Genomic DNA, 24,498 nt, shown 5'->3' with positions numbered 1-24,498 from the left:
CAACATACATTGTAGGTGATCTAGAGAATCCCGGTAAGCCACTACCAGCTTGGGTCTGGATGTAAGGTGTCAGGTCCTGGTAAGACCTCATTGCTTCAGTCATGCATACAATGCCTGATGGGTCTGAAATGCAACTTCACTATCACCTTACCAAACTGAAATGGCATGTTTTTGTTCTGGTCTGTCTTTATTTCAATAGTCACTGTGTCAAAATGATTCTTGCTGACTGGGGCATAATGAGGTTTGTCATATGTGATGGTAGTAATTTTATTCGCTCGATCCTGTATATGAACGCACCTCAAAAGGGAAACGTAGCTGTCTCCGACTCTCTGATGAGATACCATGTCACCATACACGTACAACGTGTAAAAGCCAGCCCTGATGTCGGCGGGAAAAGGAGCCTTGTAAGTTAACCCCCAAGTCCTGGTCAAGATGCACTCCTAATATTTGACCCAGCTGTCCTTTTAAGTGTATAGTTTCATCCTTTTTGCCCAGTACCACGTATACTCTTCTTTCCCCCGCATTATAACTGAATTTCACAGGATTCTCAGAAGGGACAGTTCCCATTGCAACATCTGTCAAAGTGGGTAGGCTTAAGGTTGTCGAATCATAAAAGACAGTAGATCGTGAATACCTTTGTAATGGAATGTAGTAATATTTTTTTTATCCCTGGAGCTGAAACATAGAATTCGTTATCCGGTTTGTCTATGATATTCCACATGTGTGGGTACTGTATTTCTGCTAGACCAACTTCCTAAGAACCTTCTAATTCTATGGGTTTAGCAAGCTTTGTCGTGAAATTGGAAATTGTGTTATTAGGGAAAATGTCTGAGGAAGCGTTGCTAGGCAGAGTCACAAAAAAACTTTTTTGTTACATCGTATACCGTTAGAGATCTTGGGCGTGGCTCTCTGGTATCCAGCTATTAAATTTTTCTGGCCACCCGTGCCATTTGACTAACATTTTTTATTCTTAAATTTCCTAGCCAGTATTTTTTCGATCCTGTAAACGTCTGTGGAATCGACTTTAATTTTCTGCAATTCAGGGTCATAAAAGTATACTATGATCTCTTCACCATCGTAATCTTTCAGTTTGTACACAGCCGGTGCCCTAGATACAAGCTCAGATACGGCGGCAATAGCAGCATCAGCAATCCAGCAGCTGATCGAGCAAAAAAAAAAAACTATTTGTTTCTTATTGTATCACCGTTTAACAGGGGGTTTCCGCATCTTCTTGGGGTGCATTAAGCCCCACTCTTCACAACGCGAGCAGTAGACAAGCCGCAACTGGGAGATGGGCGCCAAAGGCGCAAGGGGGGGTTGCTCCCCTAGTATACTAATCATATCACAAACCAGCTGATCTAGAGAACTATAGATAGGTAATTATGTATATTTTTGTACATAGTGCAGGATGTTTCTCTGTTAATATGTCAACCACATAGTTTGTGTTTGAGTATTTTATATTATATACTTTTGGAATTGTTTTTGTAATCATTGTATCCACCCACAGTTGGAAGCATACTTAATCAAGATAAAAGGAGAGGAATTTGTACAACTAATATAGTTAATTTCTACATATTCTCTGTAAATACATGGTGAGGAGGTCTGAAATTAGAGGATATAACTCATGAGAAAAAATCTGATGTCATAATGCACTAATCATCTACATCAAGTACATCTAGACTATTTACTGAAGCAGTTAGGAAGCATAATAAGAAGTTTGCTATATCGAGTATAAGTAAAATAAAGCTATACTTAAGTAAAAGACACTTCTGAGACCTCATCTGGAATTATAAGGAATGTGAAATAAGAAAGAATTGAATCTTTACAGTTTGAACAGAAATAACATGTTAGGACTGCTTGAAATTATGAGCAGAATTACTGTGTTGGATGCAGCTGTTACTTTGAAACATGTTCTTCAACTAGAATTAGGGTTGGTTAAGAGTAAATTTTGCACAAACAGTAGAAAGCTTTTCTTTACACAAAAAGTACAGATATGTGGAATAAGGTACCATAGTGAAGTAGATTAAGTAACTTAAATTGATTAAACTACCTTCATTAATCAACAGCTAAATCTTCAGATGTAATCTTTCAGTCATGTGCAAAAGTATGGTCACCCAGGGTCCTATTAAACTCAATCTTGACAAATTTCTGCAAATTCTAGTGCACAACTACTGTTTATTTACTGCACTAAAAAAGAATTAACAAAAAAAAAAAACTTAAAATGTGTTATGGCAAAAGGTTTAAGCACTATTTCAGTTTATCCACTCATGTTATTTTTTTTGTTAGGTCTCAGAACATAATTGACCTGTTACACCCTAATCCAGTTCCACAGCTTACTAAATTTTATGGTACTTTGGACAATTTAGGGTGTTGTGCTAATACTCCTTACTCATTGACTCCTTTAAGCAGATAACTTAGGATTTAAAAATAAAGATAATTGACTCTTACAAGGCAGAAGAAAGGGATTAAAAAAATATCTTAATGATTTCTGCTTAAAATGTTCACTATCTGGAATGTCATTAAGAAACAGAAATTAGGGAAATTCAAAGCAGGGAAAGTGAAAGCAAGGTTTTGAAGACTAAAAGAGTCTCAGAAAGAACCGCTTGTAGGCTGCTCAGGTATGCAAAGCAAAGCTCCAGTATAACTGCCAAGAACCTATAGGAAGCTTCACCAAAACTGGCATAGAAATAGTGAAACACTAGCCAATTGTGTAACATTGTTTCCATAAATATGACCTTTACAGCAGAGTCATCAGAATGAAAACTTACCCGTGATCTCATCACAAAAGTCAATGAGTAAAGTATTCAACGTAATGCTTAGTTAAGCCAGAGGCATTTTGGAATCAAGTGCTGAGGTCTGATAAAACAAAAATTGCACTCTATGGCTACAATCACTAATGGTAAGTTATGGGATAGCACTTTAGGTAGGTACTGCCAAAATGCATCTTTTACTCATTTACTATTATGTAACAAGATCGTAACATACACTTCTTTGGATCTTCATAACACTTACACAGCGTCAGTAAAGTGTTTGTTCATGTCTGCAGTGTGACCTACTAACAAAACGTCACTTTGGAGAGCTTTGAGGTGGCTTAACTGAGACACATTTCTCTTGATATTACAAATTTAATATTAGACCTGTGAATCCTTCATATAAACAAGTAATTTTAACATCAGTATGCCACAATACACAAAAATTAATAAGCTATCTACTGATGTTTTGTAAGTATAATGAAGACCAAAAGAAGCCTTTGTTAATGTCTTGTTACATAAGAGCAAATGAGTAATAGATGCATTTTTGCAGTACCTAAAATATGGTCATTTTGGGGAAACAAAAAAAATATATATTATGATAATTGGTAAGCATGGAAATGTATCTACTTCAATATGATGTTTTGTGCCAGCCGGTAGCTACTGTGTGGGTAAAGGTAGATTGAATTGTACTGAAAATCAACTCATAGAAGCTAATGTCCCACAATCTAAAGGCCGGTTTGCACTTCACGCTAAGAACCTGTACATGCAAGCATCATGGCTGCCACGCATTCCAAGCGTTCATTTGACACATCCTGTGAGCATGTTCTCAAAAATTAACGTGACGCGTACGCGAGTTGTAGTACCAGGAAAAAATCCAGGTGCACAATGAGTTCAAATTGGAACGTGATATCAGAGTCTCTGTTTACTATCAACATGTGACAGCAAGCCACTTTGCAGATCCTACAGGATCGATGTGTGTGCTTCGATGTTTAATGAATGGTTCGATGTGGTGAAGCAAAATGCTGACATACAAATATATTCGTGGTACTTTTCAAATGTCACATATTCCCCATCGTAATAACACGATACATTTTAAAGGTCTCACATACTATCTTCTCTGGCGTATTTTTTTTTTTTTTTTTTGCATCTTCACAACAGCATCAGAATGTACGGCAGTGTATTTGAGCCACAGAGAAAAAATAATTAGGGACGCAGTGAAAAGATCTATTTTGTGATTAAAGTGGAATTTTCAGCTTTAATCTTGAAATTTCCACTTTAATCTCATAGTTTATTTTATCATTAAAGTAGACCACCATAAACTTCATCTTAAAACTGACCCAGTTGTTAATCACTGCGTGCTTCTGGGGCTTCCTCCTGAACTCACAACAGTGGCAAGCAGCAATTTCCACACAGAACACATTAAATTTATGATATTCCTGTTCTCTGCCATTTTAGAATGCTTAAATTTATACTTGATATCACTTTCATGATGAAATGCATTAAAGTATGTATATTACATTTTACAGATAAATTGTTAACTTCATTTAAATAATGAATACTGTTAATAATTGCACATGTGGGGTCGTCACTGTGGCAGAGCGGTAGCATTACTGTCTCACAGGGAGTCACGCCCCGGTATTCCAGAGTGTGCTCCAGTTTCCTTCCAAAGACATGCAGGTTTGGGGATTTGGTGATGCTAAAATGATGCTAGTGTATGTATGTTCTTATATTCACCTTGCTATGAGCTGAAACCCCATCCAGTGATTGTTTCTGCCTCAAGCCCAATGCATGCTGGAATGACGCATCCCTGGATTGATGGATCTAATCATTAAACATCCATCCTTTTCAGAGATATTGTGGCAAGGTGTCCTGGGAATTTAATGGATGTTTCAGGCAATTCACTACACAGTGAAGCCCAACATTTTCTCACAGAGATGATATCTCGCACTGCCATCTGGTGGAATCTTCCAAATTTATGTAAAGTACACACAGAAGTATAAACAGTACACTGCTTGCATAGCAGAAGAGTCTGCAGGAGCATGCATCACATTGCATGAAGTATTAACCTGGCCTAAGAAAAAAACTGAACTGAAAAGAAATGGGATATTACAGCAAGACAGTGATCTAAAACACTGAAAATAAACCTTGAACAACTTAAAGAAATGAAAGATTAAGGCAATGGCCTTCACAGCCCCAGGCTAAAATATTACTGAAAATCTGTGGGTAGATCTCTGTTCCTACGTACTAACTGATTGAATGCCCAAACCTTTGCACAGGACACTTTTAATATTTTATTGAATTTGTTACACTCATCAGATAAACTGGAATCATGCATTACAGGATCCAGATATCTCATGTTTGTTTGTTCCCTATAGAGGTTGGATTAACTTTTCTTGACACTGAACATGAACAAAAGAAGTAATTGTACCTGGGGTGCCAAAACATTTGCAAATGAATGTAATCAAATTATAATAGAGAAACTTTATTGATTGTTTTTGTATCTGAATTTCATAATTAAGTAACCTTTCCTTTAATAATAAATTCTGTATGGCATAGCTGCCAGTGTGTGATGTTAAGAATTTTGTTAACAGTAATCAATTTTTTTTGTAACCAGTTTAAATTTAGCTTTGCAAGAAAGTTGGAGACATTAAAAATAAACAGAAATTTACCCTCTGTGGGATGCCAGTCTTGTTGCAGTGCATTTGATTTATTATGTTCTGTTATTTTATAACAAATTTGTTCTGCAGTAAAAAATAGTACACATTTGTATATGCAGTAAATTAAGATGGATAAGGAAGCTTATATCTAAATTAGTAAGTAAACCTTTGTGAAAACTCAGAAAATTAATATATGCAAAATATTTTATATATTACAATAAGTGTAGTTAGTACATAGACACAACATGAGAGAGCAACATGATAGAAGTAAAAAATGTAGTTCAGTATATACTACAAATTAAATGAAAAAATAATTTAAAAAAGCATTTTTACAATGTGCACAATCAGATTCATAAATCTGAGGGGTCAGAATTCAAAGTACATCTACATAAAGTTCCCTAATGTATTTGTACTCTTAAGCACATTGCTATATAATCAAACTTCATTTAATGAGGAAATAATGACTAGAATATAAATGGATCTACAGGAGAGTCTAGTTTCCAATGCTCCACTGATGCAGATTTAGTATATGTGCTTCATATGATATGTTTTGGAACAGTCAAAAATGCACACAGGCCTTATTTGAGCAGATGCTGTACGATTCTTTTGTAAATCTTGCTTCACAAAACAGGTAGAACTTGATTCCAAATCGTGCCTATTTAAATGTGATGTACTGTATCCATGACAACCTTCACTTGTAACCCATGAGACTTCATATGTCACGATTGGGAAGATACACTAAATGCATGTTTTTGGTGATTTCCTGATATACATGCCAGAGTTTGTGCCGTTTTGGTGCTGTGTGATTGTTATAAGTGAAATGCAGACATTTCGTAATGAGTGAAAATGAATATTCACTCAGGACTTTGCCAAAAATAGGTGTCTGCAATAACCGGTTTGTGGACCAGGAGACTTACAGTACAAGCACCCACTTTGTCTGCAGTAACAGGCTGCTAGTGACTGAGACAAACAAATGGTTTACCATGATTCAGCATATCAGTTCATTTCAACAATGATTTTCCCCTCCAGACTATCATCGACAAATTGTAAATAGTCCAGATAATCAAGATCAGACATTTTAAGAATGGGGTAACCTGCAAATGGGCAATAAGAAGGTGCAGAATTGTCAGCAGCAGTTCACAGCCAAATACGGACATCACTGAAACTTGGCAGGCCAGATTCTACCAAACAGGCTGAAGTTTCACTGTCGGTGTCAACGTTTGATGACCAATTCATATCATTATCACAATTGCTTGATTTGAGCAATGATTCCGTTTCAGTTTGTACTAAAACTGGCTTTAAGGCTTTGCCTTTGCCATCTGGTTGGAGGCTGAACTGAAACTGAAAAGAACTGTAAAAAAATCCAAGCAAGGACAAAAGCCAAAAAGTAAACAAATAAAAAATAAAAAAAGCTAGAAAGCAAAACCAAATCAAAAAATCCAAAATGTCGTTGAAGAGGTCCTAACCGCAATCAATCCTACCCAAAAGTTTTGACTCTGTGTGCCATACTCATGTTAAATAGAGACATAACTTCACAAGGTCAGGAATCATGTGACAAGCAACAGAACTATGATGATGTACCAATGTTACATTTCAATATATAAAACATCAAACAAATATTTGAAAACTTTCAGAAGTTTAATTAAATGACCCCAGAGATGCAGGCAGCAACAGGCACATCATTTTGCTTGCAATTATCAGTTTGCAGCCAATTTATTGGTGCAGAAGAAACCTGATTTACAGGCTTGTATACGTATATAGCATCACCTGAAGCTGGAGACAGGGTAATTGTGTATAGCTCCAGAAAAAAGGAGGGCACAGTCAGTGGCCCATGGGTTGGGTACATGTTAGGCTTTTGTACATGTGCATGTAGAAGTGGTTTTCTAAATTTACCAGCCTCCTCCAGGGGGAAGTATATTTCTCCACTAAGACTGGAGAAGTCAAAGTATCCAGACTAAGTGAGAGGTTTCCCACTGTATCACCAAATCCTTCTTTGCTCACCACTCCGAACCTTAAGGTCTCGTACAGCCTGTAAGAGCCATTTTTAGTGAGTAAATGTTTGTGTTAAATTCATATAAGTTAAATTTATAAAGGTAAACTGTAAATGTTATATCCCTGCCAACTTGTTATAATTGTGATGAGCAAAGTTATATAGTTACTTAAAAACAATAAAAAGGCAGATGCCTTAAACTAAAATGTCAAAGGTAGGAAATTTATTTTTGCGTGTTTTGGAATTTTTCTTTTCGTGTGTGTCAAAAGTTTTTATTTTGAACTTCATTATAAAGTTTAAAACAAAGATACTTGGACTGTGAAATTTCTATTGTCAGTCAGTGCTTGAACCTAGCCAACTCCGTAACGGTAAACATTTTGAGACATTGCAGATATGGAGCTTCACAGCCCCTCTGCCATCATTGTGCCACTCCCCTTTTTATTAGCTGCAATCAGCTTCTAATAGTCATCATTGCAATCCCATTCGTCTTGGTGCTATACTGATTTAGTGCTTCTTTAAGGATTGAAAGACTAAGTAGAGAGCAATGAAGTGGTGGGGCAACTGATAACACTGGCACTGCAGCCACTCTGTGATGGTTCCAGGGTTTTGTCACTGGCTTAAGTGTGTTTCCTTTATATTTAACCTTTTATGTTCTCTATTAAGACTTATTTTCTAAATACCTTTATTTTTGTGTTATATGTATTTATTAATATTTTAGTTACTGATTAGGTGATATCTATTTTTTTATTATTCTGTATGTTGAGCCAAGGGGCAGGGCCACTTGCAATAGAAGTTGGGGACTGCCGCTAGCAGCTTTTACATTGATGTTCTCTCCTGTTCTTTAAGGAGAGTACGTAAAGGAACAGCTAAACTCTGCATTCAGTACAGTGACCCTGTTGTTCATCTTTATGCTAGTAATAATGCAAATGCAAGCTAAATGAATATGTTAATATCTTCTATTGAATTTATTAAAAGCACGTAACATTCCACACAAAAAAGTGGAACTTAACAAAACTAAATTCAATTCATCCCCCACCCATGAGAAACTTTAAGAGTAATAAAGAGGGAAAAAAGTCCATCTCCCTAATATAAATGTTTATAAATGTTAAATCTAAATTGTTATTGATTAGATCCTGCCAGGTTTTAAAAAAGTTTTGAACAGATCCTCTAAGTAAGAATTTGTTTTTTTTCCAGTTTCAAATAGTATATAACATCAGTTACCCACTGACTTAAAACAGGTGAACTAGGATCTTCCAGTTGAGCAAGACAAGTCTATGTGCTAATAGTGAAGTAAAGGCAATTACAGGTTGTTTGTCCTTCTCCAGTTAAAGCCCATCTAGGACTACACTAAACACAGCTGTTAATGGGTTAGGAGGGATTGTGACACTAAGGCTCTCTGATAGGCATTTAAAGATTTTGGTCCAGAATGATGATAATTTGGAACATACCCAAAACATGTGGCATAGTGAGGCTGGAGCTTGATTGCAATGTTCACAGGTTGGATCTTGCCCTGGAAACATTTTGGACAATTTTAAATGAGACAGATGTGCTTGATAAGAGATTTTAAGTTCAATAATTGAATGCTTAGGGCATATGGACCTAGAGTGAATTCTGTGCATGGCTGCCTACCACTCCTTTTCTAAAATGTTGAGTAAGAGATCCTTTTCCCATTGTCCTTTGGGATCTTTAAAAGGAAGGGACTTTAAAATGGTTTTACATATTATAGAAATGCTGTCTGAGTCTTCAAGACTGATCAGTATTTCTTCTGGAATAGAAATAGGTTGGAGGTAAGGAAAACTGGATAGATTTCATTTAGCAAAGTTTCATATTTGGAGATAGTGGAAAAATTGTGTTGATGGGAAGCTAATTTTGGAGTGTAAATGTTCGTAGGATGCAAAGACATTGTTTATATAGAAATCCCTAAATAATTCAATCCCATACATTTTCCAAACGTTAAAAATTTGTAAGTTTCAGAGGGTGGAAAAAAGTGGTAATCATATAGAGGTGCCACAGATAAAGTATTCCCGTGCTTCCTACATTGTTTCCATATTGTGAGTGAATGAAGGACAATTGGGTTGTTGGTATATTGATGATACCTTGTGTACAAAGCAAGGAATATAAAGAAGTACTGCAAGATTTAGTTTCTATTGCAGACCAAGCTAGTGTGTGTTCATCTATTTGTGTCAATGTCCAAGTTTTTATAGTTTGTATATTAGCCGCCCAGTAATAAAATTGAAAAGTAGGTAGAGCCATGTCACCTTCTGATTTAGATCAATGTAGGGTCGCCCTTTGGATGCATGGATTTTTCAAATTCCAAATAAATGAAGTATTGACTGAATCTAATTTCTTAAAAAAATTTTTGTTTCATCTGCATATAGTGATATTTTCTGTTCAAGTCCTTCTCTGAAAATCCCTTTTATCTCTGATGCATTTCGAAAGTGAACAGCCAATGGTTCAATGGTGACTGCAAATAGCAGTGGTGACAAGGGGCATCCTTGTCTAGTGCCACATTCTAGTTTGAAGTAGTCTGAATTAATGTTGTTAATACAAACTGAAGCTTCTGGACTAGTATACAGTAGTGTAGTTTGATCCATGCACATATGTTCGGGCCAAACCCAGATTAATACAATGTGGTGAACAAGTAGTCCCAATCAACCATATCAAATGCTTTTTATTCATCCAAACATAAGACCTCTGGAGTATTAAACTTTATTGGTGAATATATTACATTACATAGATGTTGAAAATTGGAAGCAAAATGTCTACCTTTAATAAATCTGGTATGGCATTGTGATATTACCAAAGGGAGTACTTTCTCAATCCTTCTAGCTAGAACTTTGGAGAGTATCTTGACATCATTTTTCAGAAGTGAGATTGGTCTGTATGATGCACATTGTAATAAGTCTTTATTTTTCTTAGGAAAAATGGTAATTAAAGCTTGGTGAAAAGTTTGAGAGTAGAATTTTATTGTCTCTGGCTTCTATAAATGTTGCTAATAAAAGGGGAGCTAACTTAATTGAAATTTTTTTATAAAATTAAGCAGGGTAGCAATCAGGACCTTATCCACTCTGAAATGAGTTTATAGCATCAAGTAATCCTGATAGTGTCAGAGGTTTATCCAATTCCTTTACACTGAGAACATCTATCTGTGGTGCCCATAATGTATCAAAAAACACATCAGATTGTGTCTTGTATTCTTTAAACTGAGTAGAATATAAAGACTTATAGTAGTCTCTAAATGTGTGCACTATATTTTTATGGTCAAAGATTTTATCTCCATCTATATTGGTGATTACTGATATTGCATTGTGAATTTCCTGCTTGTAGATTTATTGAGCTAAGATCTTATTATGTTAATGTCAAAGAAGAAAGAATAGAGTAATATACATTTGTAACATAATTTAACACCAATAACAGTGACAAATTGGTAAATGATTATTGATTACTTTTAGAGGCGTCTTTGTCTTTCTTTTTTCATTTTGATGGAGTACTCCCTGGGTATGAGAATTTCTGTTAATGTTGGAGCTCTCTATGAATATCAAATGCATAATTTAGGATCTGTATCTATATTTTAATGCTCTTCCGTCTGCAGAATGTAGGAACAGATTATATTGAATAATGCATTATAGTATTTATTTTGGGGATATTGAAGATGAACATTCGATTTGGAATGACACTCTTTTTATGTTAATTAATGTAGCTTTTCTAGAATGTAAAGCAAGAGATATTAAGATTTTTAATTTAAAGTTAAATTTGTGTGTGTGTGATGCTCCCAATTGAAATGTGGAGACAACCTGGTGATCAGGCAGACAATGACCACCAGACGATAACAAGATTGGCTGCAATGTAGTTGAACTTCTTGATCTTTTACCTTTTACATTGCAACGACACTTAAACCTGAGCACAGTCCTCAGCTATCACCAGTCTAACTAGTGTTGTCTTAAACCACAGCTATTACTGTACTAAGTAAGGTACACTGCAACTGACCCACTGTTATTCTAAAGGGTATGAGCTAATGGTAGCATGTGATTAAAAGAAGCATTGTGACATGGTATTGGTGGCCATCTTAAATATGGACAAGCCATATGCTAAGTAATTCTCTGTATTTTGTGATAGTACAGCATTAGTTACTTAAATAATTTAAGGTTTTCAGCTTGTGTAGTAACTTCAAGTTTGTTTTGCCTTTTTGTTTGCTCACCGATCTTTAGTCCTTTGGTATAATAACGTTCCTTGCTAGACCTTTTTAAGTCGTACACCTTCATAAAGAACCTCACACAGTCAATACTGAAGAATGACACTGCTGTGATTACTTTTTTTGCTTGGACGTGATCTAAAAGGGCATAATAATTGCAATCTTTAGTACTAAGAAATTTTAAATGATCCACCACTCTCCATCTAAGGCTTGCACTCTCTCTTTCTCTCTCTTCCTTTTATACTTTTGTTTCTTTGTGAATATATAGTATGTACTGAAAAAGAAAAAACTGAAAAAGGAAGAAAATATGCAGAGTTTACTCTTCAGTAAAGCATTTCACATTCCTATACTTGAAATGAAACCCTTCATTCCTAATTTTTGGATGCATTCTCCAAAACACATGTTGCTGTTGTTTATTCTCCTATCGGGCACATTTTAACCAAAAACAGTAAAAACATTTTTTGCTTGAATAAAACTCATCTATGAGCTTTCCATCCTCTGAACTCTAAGCATTGCAGAGAGTCAAAGATTATATTGGTAGCACATGGAGCAAGACAGGAACCAATCCTGGGCTATATGTTAGATCATCTAAGAGTGTACACACACACACTCACTCATACCCAGGCAACTCAGAGACACGTCTATACCTAATTCACATGTCTTTGTGATGTAGAAGGAACCTAAAAGCACCACTGAAATAAACAGTGCCAATTCAATTAAAGAATGTAGATTTTATATAGACAGTGCGTGAGTTAAGTTAAGGTCATGCCCAGGTCTCTGGAGCTATGACAGTTGAGAAACATCATTGAGAGTACATTCTTTACATTAATTTTTGTTTCTTTTTAGTATCCTCGAATTTACACTTGGATGTATTGTGTGTGTTTCTGTCCTTTGCCATTTCCAAGATAGCAGTTTTGGAAACTCCTCCGCTCTTGTTTGCCATCTCTTTTGTCTGACTACTTCCTCCAATGATCCTCCAGTGTTAAAAGCATTAACAGTATACCATCTGAATTTCTGAGTTTATGGCAAAATTTAAATCTAACATGAGCCAAATATAGCACAATGTAATGCAAGTGCTCGACAAAATGAGTGCACATGCAGTCAGAAATACTCAAGGAATACTGAGATGATGTGGGACAACATTTATATTTACAGCACTTGAGAGAGAGAGAAAGTACTCTTTAATGATCCAAAAGAATCTTTATTTTCAAATTTGTTTTTTATTGTTTTAGGATGGCATCTACAAAATTATTCTTCTAATTGCAGTGAACAGGAACCCATCCAGAAAATTAATTGAGACCAGATGAAACCTGTGAATGTGTTTTTATTTTAGAAACATGTGTCAAACATCATGAGCAATTTACCAATTTTTTTAACAATGTGTTAACAAATCAACTACAATAAACTAATTCAAATTCAAAATAACAGACACTTTGTCCCGCTAAAGATGTGATTTTTTTTCCCTGCCTTTCTAAATATGCTTCACTAGACATTAATACTGATTGAGTTAGTTTAATTATTAAAAGCAGTCCCAAAAGCCCATGTTATTCTTGCATTAATAATTGCACTTGCCTTGGTTATGCAATAAAAAATAATTAGCAATGTGTTCAACTGTGTTTTAATCAGATTTCATATTGAATATTTATCACACAGAAAATTAAGAAAATGGCCATTCATTGAAGTACTAAACTAAGGTAAAAACAATAAAACCAGTATAGTTTTATAAAAACCTTAGCTTGTTCATTCAATCATCAGCTTCTCCTGAATATATTCAATTTAATATTTATAAGAAGAATGAAAACAAACACTATGATGCTATCACCATAGCTAAAAGTCCATCATTAAATTTGCTGGTGATGCCACAATTCCAAGCTAAATGCCAACAATTTTGAAAGATTTTACCATCTAACAAAGCAATACCAGGACAATCATGTGTTCCTAATTTCAGCAAAACAAATAAATGGATTATAGCCCTCAGGGAACAGGAGGCAGACCACACTTCCATCTACATCCCTGAGGATGTTATAAAACCAGTCAGCACCCAAGGGCATAAAACGTCTCCGTTATAGTCAGGCACAAGACAGGCTTTACTTCCTCATATGTATGAAGATCTTTTGGTGCCTTATTCTTTTGGTGCCATTCATCCATTCCTTGTCCTGACTTTAACCATTACGGGATTATAGGGGTCTTGTTCTAACAGAAACTATCCCTGGACAGAACACCATATTTAAGGAGTGGCGGCTCTGTGCTGGTATCTGGAAGGGTCAAATCCCATTACTGTCTGACTGGAATTAGCAAGTCTGAAGCCCAAAACCAGCCCGAACCCAACATTAGAATGATTTCAATGGCCCAGATTTACTTTGCACATCGTGATAATCTCACTAAATAAAAAACTGTGCAATTAGAACAGTGGTGTAGCCAGGGTGGTCAGCACCACATAAAGCAAAAAGTCTGAATTGAAAGTACACATACAGTATTACTTTAGAATATTTAAAAGAGCTTTATCAGCTAACTTGCACAGCTTTGCAATATACAGTGTTGTATAAGGATATTATAAGCTGTTTTACTGGTTATTGCTGGTAGTGAATTGGTAACTTTTGTTGATCTTCCAAATGAACAAAAGTGTTGGCCAAACTCAGAATTATTTACAGTCATGATGAAATCATTAGTTTATTAAGATTTTTAGAGCAGCAGAACTGCATCCACCGTTGATGGTTTCAGCACCATTCTCTTCTGGTGTATTACCCTGCCCTGCTGCACTAAAATTCTGCTTGCTGCTCTTGCAACTTGCAGAGATGCTCAACACACTACAAGCAAGTCTAGCAAGCAGAGGGAAAGATGCCTCATGGCTTTTCCACCAACCCAACACATCCTTCTCATCTCCCATGGTGTGATTACACTTTGAGTAGTCTTGAACTTCATCTTCGTTTTCATTCCACTACAGTCATTCATCTCTTGTCTGTAGGTTCACTAAGTAGATCATCACCTGATGTAAAGCAGGCTATCAATAATCAAGTGAATATCTTCCCTCTCGGTATTGAGAAACAATGCGTAACTGGCAGAATGGAGGCCATAAGAATATGGCCAGTTTGTGCATTGGCTCTGTCTTTACCTTTTTGTTCATCCATTCTAGATGTCTTTTGCAGATTATTGCTTGATGTGAGCTGTCTATACTCACAGGTTTGCAGTGGCGTTTAAGTCCCCCATGCCAAAATACCACCAGATTAAGCATAGGCTGTGAGTCACCTTTCAGTTCCCTCTGAGCCTGCCAAAATGGGCGAAGAAATTCCCAAAGGAAGTCTAGGGTATCCAAGGCTATGTTATCAATTCTTTGGGTTTCTCCACGACTTTCAAGCTTTGTCGAAACCCAATGTACACATCCTCGATCAACTGTAATGTAAGAAAAACTGTATTAAACTTGGTGTCTGACATCTGCCCAACTTTTTTTGACAGCTGGCTTACTAGACCTGTTTGCTTCACATATTTCACTAAGGCCTTCATTGCCAGCAATGTTTCTGCAATTTCTGGGACAATATCTGAAAGCTTGTTAACATCTTGTTCATGCTTATATACATGATCCTTGTGAGCGCAGTTATGATATTTGGTCCTTGATTAGTTACTCAGATGACTTTGTTGATAACAACAGCGTCAAATACAAGGTCCTGCACAAGCTGTTAAAATATTTCACTCCATATTATGTGACCTGGTTTTGCTTCTTTGAGGGGGAATATTGCAGTGGTAAGAACCCTGCTTTTAGGCTTGTACTCTGGTGTGACATAGTGGCAGGTAATTGTCAGGTAACTAACCTGATGGTAATCAGAAGTCCACATGTCTGTGGTCATTCCAAAATTAATATCAGACACGATCTCTGATATTTCTCTGACAACATCTTGTCTTTTCATTGTTGCATTTACGAGAGATATAGGGATCCGTTAGCATACTTTCAGCTGAAACTAGACCATGGCTAGCTCCCAAGTTTATACGTTCCTGTGCTAGATCAATAAAACCTTTTCCTGCTACCATGGCAAAATGTCTAATATCCTGATGGCAAAAGTCTACACACTTATCAGAAATATTTGCTTTGAAAGGAGCTGTTATTGACTTAACAGGTGCAAAGGAATACTGTTACATGGACTTTGCCTCTGACTGCTAGTACATGCTGATGAAATCGAGCGGCTGAACCCACGGTCCACATGTTGCTGAAGAGAAGACATACCAGTTCTTTGCTATCATACCTCAAAACAGCATGGCATGCTTTACACTGTATGTAATCAGAGAGCTGTTTCTCCTTCGTTACAAGGTCATAATTGTTCCATAATGATGCTGTTCCAGACTCATATGGTATTTTTAGTAGTTCTCCATTTTCAAGTTTACAATTTGTTTTGTTCATTGCTAAGATGTGGTTATCACTCAGGTTAAACACGTCCGCGAGAGCAAACAAGGGGACGAGGTGGGTGGTGGTGCTGGTGGTGGTGTGCTGGTATCTCAAATTACAGGGTGAAGATGAAAAAGAGGGGTGGGGCTATTAAAAAGAAAAAAAAAACTTTTATAAAAACCCAAGCCCAGTGTTTAATATTAAAAATAGGTCCAAAACCAATTCGTAACCCAGAGCTTTATTGGGGCTTACTTCAGAATGCTGATATATACTGCAGCATCCTGATAATAAATGGCCCAGCACGCAATGAGTTAAGAAACCATTAGAGCCAGGTTGGTCTATATTGTAAAACATGTACAGCAATAGTGTACAATAGTTTTTAAATATTTTACTTTGGAGCTCTTTATTTGTCTGCAACATTAATTTAGATAATGAGATTAGAAATACAGTAATCCCTCACCTATCGCGGGGGTTACGTTCCAGAGCCCCCCCCGCGATAGGTGAAATCCGCGAAGTAGCGACCTATATTTATTTTATTATTTATACATATTTTAAGGCTTTATAAACCCTTCCCACACTCTTATAAACCTTTCTCACTTTCTTGTTAACCTTTCCCACGCTCTTATAAACACTTCCTATGCTCTTAAACACTTTCTACATTCTTAAACACCTCAGACCAACACTGCACACTGCCTGCACGCAGCGATCAGACGGCAATGTGTCTGCACTCGCTTTGTGAAGGGGGGCAGCTGAACTCACGCTGAGCAGAAATGGACTTTGTGCTGCTTCTGCCAAAATGCCTGCTTGTCGCTCTGCTCGAGGAGTGTGTGTGTGTGGGTGTGTGAGAGCTGAACGCACCTTCGCTCAAACCCCCCCCCTCCCCGGAAGCGCAATAGGCTCCTGCCACTTCACATTGTCAAGGGGGTGGGGAGCTGAATGAACGCTAAGGAGAAGTGGACTTTGTGCTGGGTTTGTGCTGCTTGTCGCTCTGCGTGTCAATAATTTAAAAGCCTGTACAATCAGGCTTTTAGGTGTACATCACCAATTTTCCTGTCTCACTGTCTTGTCTTGCGTGAAGTTAAAATGTTTTATAATAGTGAGATGTTACTCATATCCTTAGCCCGACATCCACATATCATATGTGTTAACAAAGTGTGTTTTATAAGTTTACATGTGTTTAAAGCATGTGGGATGGGTATTTTAAGGCTTAAACTAAAAAAATGTTTATTTATATGGTCTTTCTATATCACGTATTTTCTCCTGTTGCTGATGGGTCTGGAACATAACTTCCGCGATAGGCGGGCAATCACTTGTATTTAAAAATCCGCGAAGTCGTGAATCCGCGAAAAGTGAACCGCGAAGTAGCGAGGGATTACTGTATCTTTCTTCTCCATAGTGTGCTTAAAAGCCTTATTTGCATTCTCTTAATATTCTTATCATAAATGATGTGATTTAAAAAACTGTTCACCATTTTGGCAGGAAAAATAATATACTCAATTGAGTGCAAGCTAACTCTTGTAAAAATCTGAGGTTCACATACACACATGTTCTTCAACATTCAAGGTCGCTCAATTGCAGAATTTTCATGTATATTGTTTCCTTACATATCTAGAGCTGAAAGTAACATTGCCTGTCAAAACAATTTATGACAAAAATTTGCATGAAGCAACCTGTCTGAACTTAAGTTTCAATAAAGAAGTCGATCTGTGAAAACATTTTTTAATGCCAACTGCCATACTGGAAAGGTTGATCTGTAATTGATGACTGTATTATTAGGTAAGCATTGTCTATGATTAAAATAACTTTAAATGCAGAATAACATTGTAACAAAAGATACCTAAAGTGGTGAAATATATACACATTAGACAGGGTGTTTCATATGTATATGTTTTTGTATGTGTTTGTCTTTTTCAGTGTAAATGAAGAATTAATGCAATAGCAAACCAGAAAACTTATACTTTTGAGACCACTGTAGAAAGGCAATACAGGAATCAATATTTAAAGCTAAGGCACCAAAGGTTGTGAAAGTAAGGAAGATGTACCTGGGAGTGGCAAACCATTGTAATTTTTTGGAGATAAGTGCTAATGAGGACATAGCCCCACAGGAAGAGAGAAAAAGGACTAAATAAGTCAGATTTAGGAGCATCATGGAGAATCTTTTCCTAAGTGGAGAGGGAACCAAGTTAATGCTCAGCAATGGGATAGCAGCAGTGCCAGAGTTGCTTTGATTTCATGCTGAATTTAAGCTTCCAAATATATGGATACATTTAACAAATCTGTTGCAGAGACTCTTCAAAACTGGGACAGAGTCTTATGTTATTTGCACTGTATGTTGATTTTTTGTAATGTCATATGTTCCAGTGTTCTTTTGATTTAGTATATCTTGTGAAAGGTAAAAGAGCCATGCCAGAGTGTGCAATTTCAGGTGTGGAGTTTATAATACATGTCAATGTTACATGAAATTTAAGTTGTCTCCTTTTCTTTTCTTATTTATTAAACATTTTAGGAGGCATTTTATGTAGTGATCGGGTTCAGGATAGAGTTACAATATGAATAAGAGCATATTTTTATCTGTGAAATAGTCAATTAAGTAATTTTCGTGTCTTGAGATGAATTAAAAAAACATTACCATCATTAGTGTATATAAGAAAAAAAAATCTCCATTTGTCAGATATTGTATGAGACTTTAAAAAGTCTTCAATTGCTAAAGTCATTTTACAAATGGAAGTTGGCACTGATGCTCAACAATCTATGACTAGACTAACACAGAGTGCATAGTTTGAAAATGTTTTTAAGTAGAATTGTATGGGAATGATGAAAAAACTAAAATGTATTGGAATCCCTGGATATAAATTAATTTAAATCATTTAAATTTAACATAGTTCGGAATGTCATATTTTAAAATAACCAAGTGTCATGATTGTACCAGGATTCTGTTCCTGGTCTTAAGTTTCTTTTTTCAGCATGCTATTTTTGTGTTGATTAATTTTTAAAAATTTCTTCAGACTAAACTTCTTGTTAATTAAGTTTGATAGTTTATTATGTGTTTACTATTTTGAAATCACTTTATAAATGATAATTATATTAATTCAGTTTATATTTGTACTAGTTTATATGTTGAACATAACAAGGCAGGTCCTCCTGACACAGTATTGAGGTCTAGGGCAAACTGCTGGCACGTGTGGAACTTGACCCGGACACAGACAGGCAGACACGTTAGTATTACCCCACACACCTTTATTTTGGTGCTCCACAATATAATCAACCACTCACAGACCCCAATACCCCTTGGTCCAGGCCAACACAATGCCTTCTCTCTCTCTTCTTCAGACCACCTCCTTCTCTCCTCCAGAAACCTTGCCCTTCTTCCACCCGACTCAAGTCCATTTCTGAAGGGAGGCGGCCCCTTTAAATAAGCACCCGGATGTACTCCAGGTGTGTTCCCGGCAATCTCCCACCGACACGCCCCAGTGTGGCAGAAGTGCCGGCTGTCTCCCCAGAAGCACTCCGGGTGTCCCTGTTCCTCTTCCCCCCAGCACTTCCTGGTGTGGCGGAAGTGCTGAGGTCCAGGGTCCTCCAGGTATTGGGGTCCCCCTGGCGGTGACCACGGGCACCTACAGTGTTGAGCTCCTCAGCTCTGTACCCACGGCCCTAGGGGCGATCGCCCCCTCGAGGTCTGGAGGAGGCACACGCCCTCCTCCGGTCTTCTCGGGCATCCTGGCTGGGTACCACCCCCATCCGGGTACCACACACGTTAGATTCTAACGTCCATTGTCTGGTTAACTTGTGGAGAGCACTTTGAGTAGTGAGAAAAGTGCTACGTAAATGTAAAGAATTATTATTATTATTACTTTGGAGTTTATAAATCACATGTCATGATCTGGCTTTTTTTCCACCCATTCTTTGGCCTCTAGAAATGATTTGGTTTATGGACTTTCTGAAGAAAAGGATTCTAGTAGTTATATTCATTTTTGTTTCCTTTTATTTTTAACATAAAAAAGATTCACTTTCCCCCATTACTCTTTCTTGTTTTTTTATTAACACTGTCTTATTTGTTACGAAATGCTGGAATGCAGATCCCAAAGATTACACGCCATGATGTCAGAAGTTATGATGTACTAGTGCAATATTTTAAAAACCAATGCTATATGTTCCTGGTTTTCCAAGATAGTTTTTTTCTTGCATGATTCCATTCATGTTGTTATTTTTGAATTTACTTAGTATGACAACAAGGGGGGCGCCGCCCCCTGCTCGCTTCGCTCGACTACCCCCGGCGTTGGGTATCCTGAAATACATTAGTCGAGCTCGTTCGTCTTGGAGCCGTGCCCGCTTTGCTTGCGGCATTTCAGACACGCGTTGTAGGCGCCTGCGTTCATTGATTTTATCCAGCCGGGCTCGTGTTTGTATATCCGTCAGTCGAGCTCGTTCGTTTTGAACCCGTGCCTGCTTTGCTTCTGTGGTTTCAGACGCGCGTTGTAGGCGCCTGCGTTCATTGATGTTATCTAGGTGGGCTCGTGTTTGTATCGTTGAGCTGTATTGTGTTTGAATTCGGTGTAAAGCGTTCAGCGGTCTGTACAATCCCAAGCAGCACATTATTCCTAACTTCACTCCGCAGTAGTGCCACTCACAATATGGCGATGACGCCTGTGCCTTCACTCCGCAGTAGTGCCACTCACAATATGGCGATGACGCCTGCGCCTTCCGCACTTTATGGACCTGTGGGGGCTCCGTAGCCTCTTCCGTTTGAATCTGGGCTGCAGCGCAGAGTCCTCTTTTTTGTGTGGCTGTGTCGGTAGTCGTTAGCTATGGGCGCGTTGTTGCTTCATTTCTCATTCACGTCAGTTGAGCTCTTTCGTTTTTGGGCCGTGACTCCTTCGTGCGCGGTGGATACGACTTCGCGTGCGGTTTATGAGACGCGCGCTGTACGCGCCTGCGCAGTACGTCTCATCGTCCCATAGCCGTGTACCTGCGTCCATGCCATCCGGTTTACCATTCTCGGTTAGTAATATGGATTGTTTCTGTCCTCTGTTTTCGATTCACATCTTATGTTTCTTAGCCCTGGTTATATATACCTTTTTGGCTAAGTGCTCTGTTCTTTGACTATGTTTCTGGCTACACATCCAGAGTGTGTTTATTTATAGTATTTATAGTTTATCCTGGTTACAACTGCTGTATAAATTCTAACTTATTGCCAATTTTGTCATCCATTCTCTCAGAAACTGCTGTCACCTTGTGCAAATAGTACATCAAGTTTGTGTTCTTTGATTTATAATTTTAAATTTTATGGGCTTTCTGACCCTTTTGTTTCTTGAATTAAATGTTTTGGATTTCAAACTCAGCATTTTTGATCTGCTTTGTTGTTTTAAGTTTTAGCATTTTTTAATCCTTGAATTTTGCACTGTTTTTGAATTAGTTTAATAAAGTTTATAAAATTCTTTCTGTCAGAGCTCTGTTATTGGTGAGCTTGGGGTTTATAGTTTTCTCTCTCTGTCTGGTGATTTTTAGGCCTCATTTCTTCCAACAATATTTAGGCCTCAGTCCTTTCTCTAAGTATTCAGGCTATATAGTTTTTTTTTGCTAGCTGTTTATTTCTTACTATAAAATTTTCAGCTACAGTGTATGTCTGGGTATTTTATAATAAATCAGAGTTTAAACTAAAAAGATTTTATTTTTTTCTAATAAAATAGCTTAGCTGCAGGATATGTCTGGCTTCACCTGTCACTGTAGGTGTACATACTGTAAAATATGAAGTCACTCCAAAAATTAAAGAATGAGAATCAGTAGAAAGAACCAAATCAAAGGTCAAAATCGAACGTCAAAAGAGTGAAACATCAAAGCCAAATTGTAAACCAAAACTAGTAGTCAAAAGGCAGAGTTTTGCTTCAAAATGCCAATTTCCAAAGTTCAATGTAAGTAGTATGCTAAATTTGGTCAAATCTTGGATACTCATGAATAATTTAGGATCATCATTTCACTGGTACACCCCTGAAATCGCAAACAGAGAAGCCATGGTGCTTCATGGGAAATCCCCATAGAAACAGATGCTGCAGCCCACCAAATAGTGGTGCAATCTCCAAATCAAAATGGTGTCCAAAAATATATATAACTCCTAAACCAAAGATGTAAACAAAATTATGATTTCAGAATTGGATTCCTTGGGTGTTAAAACCCCAAAACTGACAACAAGATTAATATCTAGCTTCAGGGAAACCCAAGAAAAAATAAAAATAAGCTCCATGCTTAACAAGCAATTATAACAATATATCTACCATCCACTTCACTTTGTTTCTTGTCTCTAACAACCTGGTGCAGAATTTCTTCTCGAAATAACATGCCACAGTCTGCATTAGAGTTATGAATGGAATCTCAGGGCTCTCTATTTAGGCAAACCACAAATATTCAGCTCCACTCTGAACAATATTATCAAAGTTAATACAGTCAATTACTGTATGTGGCTGTTATAATTGTATTATGAGGTTGGTTGTTTTATAAAGAACAAAACAGTTGACCGGAGTATGTGGTAGATTTAGCATTTTGAGTTTTATTTCAGGTAATTGTGCACATCAAACCTGTTCCTTCTCTTATACTCTAGATACAGAATTCACAAAGAAAATCACATTGTTATTGGGGATCATATATGTATTTACTGTATATACTATATATACTACTATGTGGGGAATTTTACCTAACCTGCATCATTGTTAGTAACATACATGCATATTATGTTTTATATGCAACTATTGTACATTTTGTACAACTTTATTTGAATAAAATTTGCAATACAAGGCAGCTTTGTATGTAAGCAAAAGGTAACACTAAAAAATTCTTCATATCAGAAATGGAATTTTCCACCTATAAGTAAAAAAAATACACATACACTTCTTATTAATGGTAGTTCTACACCAGTATATTTATTGGCTTAAAATTAGAAAAGATACATCAATCATTTTTAACTTTCATTTCTCAAGGTTTATGTAATGATTGCTTTCTATTCCAACTCTCACACCTCTACCAAAAGACAAGTCTCTAGACTTTAAAATTGTTACTTCTTTAAAGAGTTATTACAGTATGTAAGACAGTTTAGCAATCACTATTTACTATCATTATTCACAGAAATTCAGAGAGCAGGGAGAAGGCAATTTGAAGTAATTATGTGAACAATGACCTAAGAGATACACTTAGCTTCAAATAACATACTGATGGACAGAGCTGTCTGTTTCCATTATTGGTAGCTGTCAACGTGAAGGAGATATTTGTGTTAATAATCTATTTTAACACACTCTGCAGCATATAATATAATAAGCATCATCAGCCAATAAGATCAATTTACAAAGGCAGTATAAAAACATAAAGTAGAAATTATGAATAAATTTACTGTTAAGAAATTAGTAATGATAAGGACTTTTTAAAATAAAAGACAACGTAAAGCGTGATGTATATTTATTGTGTGGATATATAGTCTGCTTAATGCTTTGCACCATCAAAATGAATAAGAACATTGATTAATTGTCAAAGGCTGCTTTGTGATTCTTATGAGGCACCCTTTGTTTGATTTCTAACATAATATGTAGATATTTGTTTCCATCCCCCCAAATGGTGAATGTCTTTTTCTCCTCATTTTAGGAATTGCTTCTTCTGATTGTAAAACCAATTATGCAAATATTATCTTGACATGTTTTTCCCCAATTATTATGCATCATTTATCATGTTTATATTATCCAGTTCAACATTATAATTGATTAGTTTTAAAATATTAACTTGGCATTGTATTGTAATCAGTAGTGCTTTCTAGTAAGTTCAATATTTGTGTAACAATACAAAATTAAATAGGATTAGTTTGTTGGAGTGCAAAACAGTGACTTTTATAATGAAAAGGCATTTAATGTAGATGTACTAAAGGGTGCTGAAGAAAAGAATGACAGTGTCCACAAATGTACCAATTAACTGATAAAATATATTAATATTGCATAATGTTTGAATATGTGAGTGTCTCTAGTAGGGATAGTGGAGGGGGCTTTCGAGCTTCGACACTTTGGGGTCTGCATGGGTCACAATTGGGCCTTGGGTAAAAGCTGACACAAATGATAGTAGTTGGTAACAAAGGAACCTATGTGGGTATATCTGGATTAGAAACCTAAAAACCCTAATGGAGTTTTCATAAAAATCAGAGTCAAGGTTATATTGAATTATTAAAATCAGCCATAGCATGGACAGAGATGGCTGATAATCTCAACGAATACAGTTTGATACTTTCATACAAATAATGTAGCTCAAAGTGCTTTACATGATGAAGAAAGAGAAAAAAAGACAAAATAAGAATAAAAATAAGAGAACACTAATTAACATAGAATAAAAGTAAGGTCCGATGGCCAGGGAGGACAGAAAAAACAAAAAAAATTCCAGACGGCTGGAGAAAAAATAAAATCTGCAGGGGTTCCAAGGCCTTGAGACCACCCAGCCCCCTCTAGGCATTCTACCTAACATAAATGACCTCAATCAGTCCTCATTGTATTCAGGGTTCTCATGGAAGA

The 24,498-nt window shown here is 36.6% G+C and overlaps 1 protein-coding gene across 2 annotated transcripts in view; it reads right to left on the bottom strand.

Annotated features, from left to right (window-relative positions):
- LOC114658490 (chemokine-like protein TAFA-2) overlaps positions 1 to 24,498 on the bottom strand; it is a 636,259-nt gene that overhangs the window by 108,252 nt on the left and 503,509 nt on the right. The window lies entirely within an intron of this gene.

Source organism: Erpetoichthys calabaricus, chromosome 1, assembly GCF_900747795.2.
Source record: "Erpetoichthys calabaricus chromosome 1, fErpCal1.3, whole genome shotgun sequence".
NCBI classification, from domain to species: Eukaryota; Metazoa; Chordata; class Cladistia; order Polypteriformes; family Polypteridae; genus Erpetoichthys; species Erpetoichthys calabaricus.
The sequence above is the reverse complement of the archived record's forward strand: the minus strand, read 5'-3'. Positions and strand labels throughout refer to the sequence as shown.